Below are 13,220 nucleotides of genomic sequence, written 5' to 3'. Positions count from 1 at the left end.
CCGCTATTTCTCCTATTAGTTCAACAGAAAAAAAGGACATTAACAAAAATGTATGCTTCTTTCGAAAGCAGATTGTGAGCGTAAATGAACGGTGACCCCATTTTTTTATTTCATTTTTCTATTAATTATAAGATAAAGTTCATTTATAGAAAAATATAGAGAAATCCTATATTAAATTTAAAAAAATCATTTAGACCCGCGAGCCGCCTTAAGGGTAACAACCATCATTTCTTCATTTTGAGTAGAAGACGTAAAATTTCCGCGAACCTGTATGTTTTATTGACGTCATGAATAAAACTCTACGGAAACACATTGTCAAAGTCATTAACAAGGTGATATACGGTCAGTGACTGTACATCACATATAAATATACGGTCAATGCAATTTGACTGCTCAAATAGCACAGCTGCAGTATATATTCAATTATTCATGAAAACTTTTAACGATCATCAATGTCATCCATGGAAAATACATCATTGGAAATCAATCAGCACTGGAAAATTTGAATTCTTTCTCAAAATTGACACATACTCATGCTGTAATATTAATGCCATTTGTTATTTTTTCCTTACCTGGTAAATATGGCAATACAATGTATTAATTGTTATCAATTAGCATCGGTCGGTATTGTAAATCTTTTCTATGATCCTCTTCTTTTGAACTAGAATATCAAGATCTAACTCCTTGTTTGCAGAAGAATTACCAGATGACTCATTATTGAGAGAGTGATGATTTTCTTTTTTTCTTTTTCATGTGTTTTAACCTAAAATCTTAACTTGACAATTTTTGAATTATTTGAGTATTTTGAATTATTATCCCAAACTATAATATATCAACATACCGTATACATCAAAAGGAAGCCATTATGATTGGATGACATTAAATGACAGTGTTTTACATTGATTACCTTAGCTGGATTTGGCTAAACTTTTAGGAATTATGGTCCTCAATGCTCTTCAACTTCGTACTTCGTACTTTATTTGGCCTTTTTAACTTTTTTGGATTAGAGCGTCACTGATGAGTCTTTTGTAGACGAAACGCGCGTCTGGCGTTTATTAAACATTTAGTCCTGGTATCTATGATGAGTTTATTTACATATTCTCGAAAGAACTCCTCCTCTTGTTAGCAACAGTTTTATGTTAATTCAATCTTCAATCTAAATCTAATTCAATGTTCGTTATGTCACTGTTCATCTTATATCTTCCTTTCTTAGTTTAAACATATTTATTTATAGTTGGTTGGGAAATAAGTTTTGCAACTTTTATTTATCCCTTTCCAATGTGCATATCTTTCTTTCTTAGGACCTTTGAAAGTTCAAATAATAGTGTGCAGTGTGGAAAATCTTCAAATTTTATCTGTCCCTTATCATGTACTTTTAATTTAAATTTACTCTTATTTCTGTCGAGCCTATGACATTTGTCGCAAAAGGTAGCCATCCTGATCCCAACATTTTGTTGTCCTGATCGGCCGTGTGCACAAATATTCACCCTGTGGTTAAGTTTAAATCACTTTCTTAAACAATGCCGGATTTCTAAATTTTTTTTACTGAATCTTGTTTATGATCAGAAGGTAGTATCCAGAAGTAGATTTTGTAAAACGAAATGCCTATGTATCTGTATTTTACTAACAAATTGGCGTTTCTGCTAGCTAAAATTATATTCACTCTATGGTTGAAGTTTAAAACAAATTGATAATTTTCTTAAATTATCCTGGATTTGTACCAAACGTGGACAGAAGCTTGTGTTTGATCAAGAGCTAGTATCTAGAAGGAATTGTTTTACAAATTTATTTCCCGGTTAACGTATATAACGTATAACTGAATTTAGTTTTTCTCTCAATTGATTGACTTTTTTGAGTTTTCCTTTTTAGCTGACCTGATCTGAAAGGTCAAGTGAGCTTTTCTCATCACTTGGCGTCCGGCGTTCGTAAACTTTTACAAAAATCTTCTCCTCTGAAACTACTAAGCCACATTTAACCAAACTTGGCCACAATCATCCTTGGGGTATCTAGTTTAAAAAATGTGTCCGATGACCTGGCCATCAAACCAAGATGGCCGCCATGGCTAAAAATAAAACACAGGGGTAAAATGTATATTTTGGCTTATATCTTAAAAACCAAAGCATTTAGAGCAAATCTGACATGAGTTATATAGTTGATCAGGTCAACATCTATCTGCCCTGAAATTTTCAGACAAATCGAACAACCTGTTGTCGGGATGCTGCCCCTGAATTGGTAATTTTTAGGAAATTTTGCAGTTTTTGGTTATTATCTTGAATACTATTATAGATAGAGATAAACTGAAAACAGCAATAATGTTCAGCAAAATAAGACCTACAAATAAGTAAAATGACCAAAATTGTCAGTCAACCCCTTAAGGAGTTATTGCCCTTTAAAGTCACTTTTAACAACTTTTTCATCATTTTTTGTAACTTGTATAAAAATCTTCTTCTCTGAAACTACTGGGCCAAATTTAAACTAACTTGGCCACAATCATAATTGTGGTATATAGTTTTAAAAATGTGTCCGATGACCCCACCTTCAAAACAAAATGCTCGACATGGCTAAAATTAGAACATAGTGGTAAAATGCAGTTTTTGCTTTATATCTTTGAAACTTAGACATTTAGGGCAAATCTTTCAAGATTTAAATGTCCATCAGAATAAGATCTATCCCCTCAAAATTTTCAGATGAATCCTAAAACCTGTTGTTGGGTTGCTGCCCTAAAATCGGTAATTTTAAGGAAATTTTGCAGTTTTTGGTTATTATCTTGAATACTATTATAGATAGAGATACACTGTAAACAGCAATAATGTTCAGCAAAGTAGGATCTACAAATAAGTCAACAAGACCAAAATTGTCAGAGAACCTCTTAAGGAGTTATAGTCCTTTATAGTCAATATTGAACAACTTTTCGTCATTTTTGTAACTTGTACAAAAATCTTCTTTTCTAAAACTATGGGCCAAATTTAACCAAACTTGGCCACATTCATTACTAGGGTATCTATTTTTTAAAAGTGTCTAATGACCCCGCCTACCAACCAAGATGGCCAACATCAGTAAATACAGTAACATGTGAGCGACACAGGCTCTCAATCTAGTTTTTTGGGATACGATTGCTGTCAAGCAATCTGTAGACTTTTACCATTGACCCTATGACACACTCCCTCACGTCATTCGTTTTATTCTAAACATTCGGCAACATCTCAGATTCTTATGATTGTCTTGCTTTAAAGGGTAAAAACAAGCAAAACAATTGAACATACACAACTTTCCTGTAATGTTTTACTCATAATCTTCATGTGTGATATTTTCCTTGACTTATATGCGTGTTTTTAACAATACGGAAAATCAGAATTAAACAGTATTTATATTTAGTGTTTTTATAAATTTAGAAACACGTCAGAGGGAATTCCCAAATTTTGATAACTTGCGAGAGTTCTCTGAAAGCCGATCGATAATTCTATTTCTGTCACAAGAACTGAAGTGGAGTATTTCTATATTTTACCGTTATGAAACTGATATTTGATACTGTACTCTCATAAAGAAATGGAGAACCATTCATCATATCATTTAATAAACGTTCTTGTTCCAAATCGCAAGTCGCGGTTTGTTTATGTATTAATGGCCATGCGTGGTCTCACTAATTAGAGACAAAAAGAATTGTAGAGACAAAAAGCGTCAAGAAGCGACAAGAAGAATAATATTAGCAACAAGAAACTATTTAGCGACAAGAAAACATTTTTTTTATTTATATTACTTATTCGAAATAAATATTAAAACAATATGCAAAAGAAAACAATTTCAACGACAGGAAAGTTAATTTTGATAGGGGGAAAAATGAAACTTGTAAATCTAATTCAATTGCTACATTTATTTACATGATATTTTATAAGGTATCACAGGAAGTATATTTTGTCTTTTTATTTGTTTTTAAAACCATTTTTGTACAATATATAATTAACTTGCAAAATGCATTATTTGTGCATAATTGTCCAGAAAATACATACACAAATTGTGAAATACAAATTAAGAACTGAAATCAAACAAGAGGAAAACATAATTAAAATGTGAATATTTTTCATCATTTTATTTAGTGTATTGTCTCATTTAACGATATTTATCATGTTTATGCATAGAGATTGAAGATTAAAGGAAACTGATGACAATCTTGAGTTTTCAACAGGTGTTCACTATTCGGTACAATAATTGTATATTCTGGTGCGTGTAATTGATGAAGGTGTTTATGGATGTTATTGTTGCAATAAAACAAAGGACACGCACCTAGTTAATCTCATTTGTTGCTCTTAATTGTGTATTACCTTAGAGTGAAGCCACAGCTAATGTTGGTCCTATCAGGAAAAATTAATTGTACAGTTAGGAAGGAAATAATATTTCATGTTTTTGTTTTATTAAATCCTTCAAAAGGAAGGTGACAAATCTTTGTTTTTATTTTCATTTTATAGCGTTTACATTTCCTTTGCTCTTACACATGTTTAATTTCTACATCTATCAATATGATAATAAAAAGTACACAATCTCTTCATCAAATTTTTTTTATTTCTTCATCTTTCAATATAATCCTAAAAAATATTTTAATGTATGTGATAACAAAATGTATTCTTGTCGCTAAATAGCTTCTTGTTGCTTTTTGTCACTTATTATTTTTCTTCTTGTCGCTTCTTGACGCTTTTTGTCGCTAATTAGTGAGACCCCACATGCGTGTAGTTTTCCTGATTTCAAGGGGTATCAGATTGAGTGATTCCCCGCTCCATTGATTAATTTGAAACTCATGGGATTCTTTCTATGTCTGTCTGCATATGGAGGGCTATTATTGTTGCATAATTTTAAATCACATGCATAATTTAAATTAAGATAAATGTTTCATCGTAAAAATTACCTATAACACCCCTTCAGCAGAAATGGAATCTTCCATGTTATCGTTTCGAGTTGTCTCCCTTTTCGAAGTATTCGTCAAGAAGAATTAACTCGTTAATGCCGGTAAACGTCGTATTATATTAAGAACGATCTCAATGTAAACAGAGGAGTGTGTAAGGAAAGGAGTCATGCCCTCTGACCCAAAGGAACTTCAATAATTAAAGAGTAAGAAATGGGGTTCCTCCTAAACTGGTCCGCCGTTCTATATATAGCTTCGCACCGAAGGTCAGTGTAGCGATAAGTGAACACAATAGGGGTCCAGTTTAGGGTTCCTCCTAGAATTACGGTGATAAGATACGGAAGCAAGTTAACTCGTACCACGGCATTGGAACCAAAAAAGTTAACTTGTACTACTGGGAAGTCATACAGACCTTCTAAAATTCAAACTGACCATTATTCCGTGCGTTCATCGTGTATCGTGCGTGTTGCGTGCGTGCATCGTGCGTGTATCGTGCGTGTACCAATCGTGCGTTCATCATTCATCGCTCCGTGTATTTTCCGTGTAACGTGCGTGCATCGTGTATTCCTAATCGTGTATCGTGCGTGTATCGTGCGCTCATCAATCATTCATTCTTAACCGTGTATCGTGCGTTCATCAATCATTCATTCTTAACCGTGTATCGTGCGTTCGTCAATCGTGTATAATTGTGATATATACCAGATAACGTGAATTTGTCAAACGTTCATCTCTAATTGTGTAACGTTCATACATTGCGATTTTTATATGATAGTCGGTTATAGAGCTCACCAAAGCATATATTTTTTCTCACGGTAAAAGTATATATATTTGTTCCGACTTAAAATAAAACTTACAGTCATACTTACTTTCTTGTGAACACTTTTAAAATAAACATCATCGTACATAACGTTAATAGAGATTCATGACTTTTTGTGTAAACATTTTATCATCTGTAAATATTTCTGGTTATTCAGTGAATCTTGACTGGGACTACACATTTTGATATAATGATACATGTTGTACGTACAACTAACATGATATTGACATTTCTACGACAGAAGAGTTAAAATTGTAATTTCTATTCGAAATGGACTTAAAATATATACTGTTGGCCAACTGCTGTTTGTTAAAAATATTCTGTCAATTAAAAACAAAAGTGCTTTTGCAAAATTTAGATATGGGGTAGCTCCACTAAAAAAATGAAACTAGAAAGAAAAGAAGTCCACGAGATGACATGTGTTGTAGCTCTACTATTGAAGATGAACTTCATGTCATTCTAAAATGCCCATTATACATGTTATATGTAGTTTTAAGACAAATATTATAAAATTGTGAATGGAAATGGGGAATGTGTCAAAGAGACAACAACCCGACCAAAGAAAAAACAACAGCAGAAGGTCACCAACAGGTCTTCAATGTAGCGAGAAATTCCCGCACCCGGAGGTGTCCTTCAGCTGGCCCCTAAACAAATATAATTTATACCAGTTCAGTGATAACGAACGCAATACTAATTTCCAAATTGTACACAAGAAACTAAAATTAAAATAAGACAAGACTAACAAAGGCCAGAGGCTACTGACTTAGGACAGGCGCAAAAATGTTTGTGAGATCTCAACCCTCCCCCTATACCTCTAGTCGCCAAAACACCAACAATATTTTATTTTAAAGAAACTATACAAATCCTTTGTTGGACTATGCTGGATTATAATTCTTCGCTAATTTGGCCAATTCATATGCTACTAAGATATTTTCAAATATTTAAATGTTGATAAATACCATAATAAATATTTTGTCTTAGTTTCTGACGGTTACATGCACGTAATGATATTCCATTGAGAAAATACAATATACAAAATTGTCGGGTAAATGTGGATTGCGGATTAAAATGTTAAATGTCAAACTGAGGCGAATTAACACGAATATGTATATCCTCTTCAAAAGATTTGAAATATCTGTCCTGAATTTCATTTAAACTAAGCTAAATATGTTTTGTGGAAAATTGAATAAAAATAAACATTATATGAAGGCATTATTTAATTATTAATTAAACAAATATAAGATCAGGCAAATATATCATGTATTATCATATTCCTTAAGAAGGATTTTAAATTGAGGAACTTTTAAAACTTGAATTTGAATTTACAAGTTAGGATATAATCTTGGTTTTTTTTTGGCTCTTTTTTATAAAATAGTTTAAAATATGGTAATATCATAACAAATCTTTATTTGAATGGAATAAACATGGAACACTTTCACGTATTCATTTTTCATTGTGTTCATGATTGCCTATCAATGACACCGTTTTTAATGTATGTCTAAAAGATTATTATCCGAAAAAATAATTCACAATAGTATGTTGTTAACTAGGTTGGTCCCCTCCGTAAAACATTCAGTATGCCTTTGGAATATACCAATATTAAGGTATTGTCAAGAATTTCAATAACGGCCGGGAAACAGACTACATGTACATGTAGTTGTTAACCTTCTATGATTTTTAAAAAATGACGGATGGATTTTTTCAGTACGTCTAAACACTGCGTAAGAACTCCTTAGTGCACCAAGGCCTTGACTATGCTACTAAGGACTAGAAGGAGTGCTGTTATATGTATTATTTTGATATCTCATGGTAGAGAATGATATTTAATGCTTAAATTTCAAATTTTACAGAAAAATATTCGTAAATAAACGAAATATTCAACATTATTTAAACACGTGCCGGTTTTTCTTTGATATGCCGAAAATCAATGAACCGATTGACACGTGCCAAATAACATAGCAATTGATTGAACAATCACGATCTTTTTATTTTAAGTAATTTAAAACAGTTGTATCGAAAATATTTATGCTTCAAATATTTATAATTAATTGTGTTGTTCTTATTTAAAATGACAAAAAGGACAAATAATTTTGCTGTTGTTTTATTTATTTCCCAACACAATTGTTTGCCATATGAGCACGACTTTGAAGTGCGCTAACTTATAAGTAAGAGTGTGGTCAGCATGTTAAAATGTTTATGTAAGATATACGAAGACAAAATGAATATATATATATTTATAAGTGTTTTGTTTTTATTTTAATTCCGACAAAGATGCGTGCATATACAAATGGTTTCAATAAAAACCGTAAATTCCGAAAACCATCATATGAAACAACTATGTTAAGTTTCATGAAATGGATTAGGGGTTCTCAAGTTACAGTGCGACATGTGGACGCCCGGCGGACGGACGTACGCCGTACATTTGTTTACTATAATACATCCTGTAAAAATGTTGACGGGCGTATTAAAAAAGCGTAGTGCGCCCGTATGTCAGAAGGAAATCTGATGTGTATGTTTTTTGTCGACTCTTCGACTTTAGTAAAAAAAGCGAGACTAAGCTATCCTACATTCCGTCGGCGGCAGCGGCGGCGGCGGCGTCTACAAATATTCACTCTGTGGTTAAAGTTTCATACTTTTCATCTTCATTCTTATATTTAATACTTTTTAAACATTTTTAAAACTAATAGAAAATAATGTTCACTTATGACAGTCATAAGAACATCATAGCTATGAATCTCTTAAGACAGCTTTGATTTACATCCTATGACATATCTTATCACATATCTTATGATACTTTCGAAAACCAGGCCCCAGACGTATAAACGAATGGTCGACAAGTGCATATATTTTTGTTAAATCAATATTTCTTGTATGCTTCAAACTGTCTTTCACTTTTGACAACGAGACGAGTACTTACATTTTACCAAATTTACCCTTGGAAAAAAATGTGTAAACAGATTTTTATTTTATCAAATCTTTTTTTTTTTTTATTATTTAGATTTTTATAAATAATATTCTTTTTTCCAGAAATGTTATTTATAAACAAGCGTATCAGTTTAAGTAATATTGACTAGTATATCACTATCGGACACGCAAGACAGAGATGTATATTATACACCCGACAGGAAATCGCTTGAATACCTGGACGTGTCACCTCACAATACCTTTGGGAGTAATACCTTTAGCCATGCAGGTGATCAGAGAAGGGAGGTCCGAATTTATTAAAAAAAGTTTATTACATAAAAGAATTATGAACAAATTAGATTTTCGAAAACAATTTTCACGGAACACCTATATAGTCCAGTCGATTTGTGCAGATTTTTGACAAAATTGCTCAGAATGTGGTAAAAGCATGAAATTTGGAATAGAGGAAGTATATGTCATGGACAACATTTTAAGCTATGGACCCACTCTGAAAGTCAAAATTTGCGGAAGAAGCGGCCATTTTAAAATGGCGGCCGTTTGATCTCTAAAGATTAATAAACAAAATTCTAAAAAAAATATTATAGAAGATATTGACATGAAACCTGGGTAATATAATAACAGTGCTGATTCCAATTGTCTTGTTGAACAAAGTTTTTGAAAATATTACCCATATTGAATGGCGGCCATCTTGAAAAATCTTTGTTTTTTAAGCCAAAAAAAGTAGTCATTATTCGATGAAAATTAAAAAAAAAAACAATGTCGAAGATATACAAATGTATTTGTTTGAGCTATATAAACAGGACGAAAAGCGAGCCTATAAACCCCCTCCCCGAGTTTTTCTTTTGTTTCGTAGAGGGTACAAATTACTTTATATTTTCAGACAATGTACATGTCTCTAATGTTCAAAAGTAATCGACATAGTTAAAACGCGACCACAAAGAAGATCATAAAATGAACTATAACATATATAACTCTAAAAGCAATATTCCTGCCACCGCTTGTTCAACATAGAATAACAGGAGAATTTTATTTTACAAGTATAAATAAAGCAAAAAAATTATTTGTATACCTGTCATTTATAATAGTTGGCTGATTACATGAAAATTCGTTTTGTTGATATTGTTCATTTGAAACAACTTTCAAAAACCTTGATTGCAGACATAATGAATTTCATATCATACAAGTAATTAATGTTATAGGAAGACCAACTGCTCAAATGTTCTCAATTATATTTAACAAAAAATGAAATGTACATGATTTGTCAAACCTCATCACTCTGTCTATCATGTTCTATCACATTGTCCTCCACATTTACATACGTAATACTGCCTTTACACATTTGCATTTCCTTAGTAACCGTGTTCACTTTGACTTATCAGTTAAGCGCTTGCTGCAAGAAGTTATTATAAAGTCATATGGTATATTCATCCCAGATGACAAGGACTGTCATCTGAGGACTTCATATGTATTGATCTTTTGGTAGCCATTTTGAATGATGGCCATTTTGAAAACATGAATTTCCAATATTACATTATTAGCTAATCTTATTTATTCACCGATTGCAATCACACTTTTTTCTACTAATATGCATTAGATATTTATAAAATGGTCAGATAAGGCATGCACATGTTTACACAATAAAGATATCAGTATAAGAATTTCTAACTGTTACCTACACGTTTGCCTAAGTATATTTGTAAAACAGAAATTACGAATTTAATATAATTTATGACTGAACGTTGTTGTTGGAAAATATCAAAATTATAGATTTCCAAAACACTGGAGCTAGATATCAGAAGAAAATAATGAGCGTTTAGTGTAGAAGGAATGTGTGAAACGGCAAGAGAGGACATGTGAGGGTTTGCATGCAATGACAAGCAGATCCAAACAGAACAGACATAGACATTTGAGCTGGCAATCACTCTTTTTGATGCAGGCATACAACAATGTTGGGTCTTGAATTTGTTTTTCTTCCGCTCAATTTGAAACAGTTGAATGAGGGTTATGGAACTGCAGAAGCACTCAAGACGGCACAAATCCTGTCAAACAAATTTTCAGACCTCAAAATATTTCATCAGTAAAAGGGAAAACATTCTTCTGATGTTGGAGATAAATTGCCAGTTGAAAGAAAACAAGAAGTAACTAGACACTGTTAAGTGATACTGAATCAACACAAACAATGACTGCAATGTATTTTTTCTGTGGTGATGTATCTGAAGATTTCCATGATACTTCGAAATTTAAAAATTGACAAAAATGGGACATGACTGTACAACTGTACTACAAGACATAATTCCTTAGCCAAAGTAAGAGCTGGAGATTTCAAATCACCAGTATCCTGCTTAATGATTGATAAAACTTGACATAGCAGATAGGCAGAATAAAAGACATAGAAAGAAAGCCAAGAATCTTTTATCCTTGGAGTTGTGCTTTTCAAAAATATAAAATAGATTGACGACACACGGTCTGGCAGAGGTATTGTACCAATCTCCAAGCTTGCAGATCACGCTAAATTGTACAATAAACGCCTGGAACAACTTGTAGTTATCATGGAAGGAAGGACTGATGCAACGCATCTAACAAAATAGGAATGTAACTAACAAAGGATGGCCAACCATCGAGACACAATCTAGTGATATCGATGAGTGAAAGACAACACTCACCACTTCTCAGCTATAATAGTTCAATTGTGCAACTCGTCATCGAAGGGATGCAACTGCAACTGATCAGTCCTCCAATAGAGAGTAAGATGTCTCAAAGATTGAGGAACGGAATCATTGTGAAAGCCTACAATGAATGTCCCTGTAAACCTTTCTATAGTAGCAAGCCTAACCCTTCAAACTATTCTAGTTACTTTGAGTATGAAGAGGCATTCCCCATCACGACTTAAACATTTTGTAAAAGACATAGCCTGTTTCAGATTTTACCCGACATATTCATTGAGAATCCAGAGAAAGACGCAATCTTTCATGTGTGCTTGCATATCATCTATGGTAGCTAGTATTAATTTTTTCATAAATGTTGTATTAATCATTCCATCCATGACAACTAGTATTTACTAAGGACGTTTACTGTACCATTTTTCCATATCATCAATTTCAAATATTAAAACAATATCTGTTACAGACTGTGAGCCATCACTGTTTTCTATTATTTTGGCAACCCCTATTGCAATGGATAACAGATTTTTGTCTTTCTTTCTGTGTCTCGAATTCTGTCTTATTGACTTGTTGTGCAGTTTTAACACACATTTAGCATGAGATCGGCTCCTGAAATATTAATCTTCAGCGCTGTATCTGGCTCAAAGAACAATGGTTAGTAGTTCAAGTGACAGTCACATACTCTATTGTCAATCACAATTGTTGATGCTTCATGATGATTGTCAGATACCTCATCACAAAGAAGTAAAGAAATATCTGCAATCATTGTTCTTGTTGATTCATCACAACTGTGGCTGGTTATTCTACTGGGTTTTTTAATCCTTGACTCATTTTGTTTTTTCTGACTATATATATTAAGATTTGCTTTGACAGGATTAGTACCTTTTGCCTTGTGATTCTCCCATTGTATGGCCTTCATCATCGTTGAACAGTTGTATGCTTACAAAAAATGACTGATTACAAGCTCAAATGTCTATGTCTGCTCTTTTTGTATTTGCTTGGCATTGTAAATCATCACGTGTCCTCTCTTCCCGATGCGGAATTCTTTATTCATTTATTAGATTTGTTCAACTCTAGTGATTTTGATACCTACGTATTTTTTCCTGTTCAACATACAGTGCTCATATTTTATATACGGATTTTTTTAATGGTAAAAAATTACCTACGCCCTACATACTAAACTGCAATTAAAAGAATTTACGTATTTATTTAAATACAGTTATTTGTTAACATAAGCATACCTTATTTGAGCACTTGGTGAATATATCTTATATGAAAAGCAACAGTCATTAATAAATGATGAGCAAAACTAGTTGTAAATGCATATAAAACTTAGTATTAAATTAAATTCAAAAAACAATTTAGGACAGCGAATAATAATATATTGCAAATTTACGTTTCCAAAATGGCCACCATTCAAGATGGCCACTAAATACTTCAATAGTCCTCAGTTTATATTCTTTGTCATAAGAAACACGAAAGTTTATCAAAATTAGTTAAGTAACAGATTTTTCATATTTTTTAAATAATTTTTATTGACTTTTTGGACATGATTTCAAAATGGCCGCCCAGAGCCGCCATTTTGATTTTCTGAATTGGGTCCATAGCTATAAATGTTAGTTATGACCCCAACTAACACTCTGCAAAGTTTGATGCTTTTACCACCTTCTGAGCAATTGTTTCACATTTCGACTGGACTAATATTATCATTTCATGACTTTGAACTATGACTTTTTAACCAATTCCCATAAAAAACAGAAAAAAACGACATGCTTGGTTACTTACAAAAAAAACAAACATTTTCCGTATCAAATTAGTAAGTTTGATAATACAACCGTACGATTGACAAGATATCCACTCGTAATTACGACTACATAAGGTTACTGTTTTGGGCTTTTGTTGTTCATAGACATATCGTGGCTAA

At 32.5% G+C, this 13,220-nt stretch overlaps 1 protein-coding gene across 2 annotated transcripts in view; it reads left to right on the top strand.

Moving 5' to 3' along the window:
* Positions 1 to 13,220, top strand: part of LOC139499158 (uncharacterized) — a 116,634-nt gene that overhangs the window by 95,337 nt on the left and 8,077 nt on the right. The gene's annotated exons all lie outside the window — the stretch shown is intronic.

The sequence above is a fragment of the Mytilus edulis genome, chromosome 12 (genome assembly GCF_963676685.1).
Source record: "Mytilus edulis chromosome 12, xbMytEdul2.2, whole genome shotgun sequence".
Taxonomy (NCBI): Eukaryota; Metazoa; Mollusca; class Bivalvia; order Mytilida; family Mytilidae; genus Mytilus; species Mytilus edulis.
The sequence above is the reverse complement of the archived record's forward strand: the minus strand, read 5'-3'. Positions and strand labels throughout refer to the sequence as shown.